At 44.0% G+C, this 1,697-nt stretch overlaps 1 non-coding gene across 1 annotated transcript; it reads left to right on the forward strand.

Moving 5' to 3' along the window:
• Window positions 1-1,109: 1,109 nt before the first annotated feature.
• Window positions 1,110-1,228, forward strand: LOC134386638 (5S ribosomal RNA). The gene has a single exon (XR_010024480.1). It is a non-coding gene; the product is annotated as a 5S ribosomal RNA (ribosomal RNA).
• Window positions 1,229-1,697: the final 469 nt, after the last annotated feature.

Consider the following 1,697-nt stretch of genomic DNA (forward strand, 5'->3'; position numbering starts at 1 on the left):
AACTGAACCCGCAATATCTCTGTGGTATGTCTGTGTTTGAAAGTCCTTTAATAAGGGGAGATGTCTTTCATTAACCCATAGAATTAGAAGACCAAGTATATTTACCTGGTTGAGATTCCACATTGACTAAAACTCACTTAGACTAAAGTGTCACTTGTCAGTGAATCAGACAATCATACATGAAAATGACCCCGATCAGATCCTTTTCTTTCTTGACACGGGCAAGGAGGCTGGCAGGTGGGTTGACCCTGGGTAGCTGAAGGGACAGAGGAGGCAGACAAGGATTAGGAGACTCAGAAAAGAGGCTGGGGATCCCCTGAATTTTGCTGATTACTTATTTATACCATAAATCATGCAGGACAAACATGCTCTATTCACTGAGGTATTTTTGTCCCATGCAGCTGTGTGGCTTAGCAGGAGCTTTGCTATCGAGCCATATGACTCATGCCAACACTGCTGCATATGATTTATGAAGACTTAAAGAAAAAGAACAGCCAGCTTCATTATGAAGGAGCTTCGTTTTCAGAGGATTTGTTCATTGAGGATCATGGCACCACTTGGTCCTTTCTTTCTTGCTCTTTGAGTGGAACAGTGAGTCTGCCGTGGCCAGCAATGGAGTGGAGGACACCCGCCTTCTCCCCCCACCCCCGCTCACTCGCCCTAGTCTCAGCTTACATAATGGTATGTCTAGTTTAAGAAGAGAATAGATAGCCATAGCCAGAGAATCTGTGGCCTTCAGCTGCCACAGGAGGTTTAGTGACTCTGAAACCCTCCAACCCACCCTCTAAGAGGTGTTGCTTGGTCCTAGAGTTGCTTGCTTCAAAGATGGGTTTGAGGCCCAGGACATAGGAAAAAAGGTTTAAAAGGGCTGAGGTTTTATTGGTACTCGTGCTAGTAGCTTCTGTCAGATTGTGTTCCTGCTCCACTGATTAGGAGAACATCTCCAGTTGCTTTTTCTGAACTGGTCCACAGGGAACATTCAACAATCCTCTTTCCCCCTACCTCCACTCCACACCCCCCAGTAGTGGTCAGAGAGTCTGAGATCTTCAACTCTAAAGCATTTCTAAATCCTGCTCTAAAAACTTCCCAAACAGGATTTTACTAGTCCTGTCTACAGCCATACCACCCTGAACGCACCCTATCACATCTGATCTTGGAAGCTAAGCAGGGTTGGGCCTGTTTAGTACTTGGATGGGAGACCGCCTGGGAATACCGGGTGCTGTAGGATTTCACTAGTCCTGTCTCTTTCCTGCTCTCCCTCTCTGTTTCAGACTCACTGTCTAACAAGGCCACGTCCACATTTATTCCTTGAAAAATGGGAAATCAGGCCAGCTGATGGCCCAGGTGTGTGGCTGTATCACATAATGGCTGTTTTGTGATAAAGTAGCTTTGACTAAGAAAACAACTCTGGCAATATCCTGTTTATCTGCTTCTAGGAATGCACTGCTACCCATCGATAACCTCCCCACAATGAAACAGAGTAAAAGTTCATAAGAATTCCTGAATAATAACACAGTCATGAGGACTGCACTTTGAACACTTTCATCTTAAATTAAACTGTGTGAAGCTCAGGATAAAGTCTGTATTCATGTTGTCTAACTTGTTAATAAGATACATAGTTTATCTTATTCCTGTGAAAGATGAGAACAAAAGCAGAGTTGGAAGATTTGCAAAAGGAACTTGAAATGACAAATTTA

The sequence above is a fragment of the Cynocephalus volans genome, chromosome 9 (genome assembly GCF_027409185.1).
Source record: "Cynocephalus volans isolate mCynVol1 chromosome 9, mCynVol1.pri, whole genome shotgun sequence".
In the NCBI taxonomy this organism is placed as follows: Eukaryota; Metazoa; Chordata; class Mammalia; order Dermoptera; family Cynocephalidae; genus Cynocephalus; species Cynocephalus volans.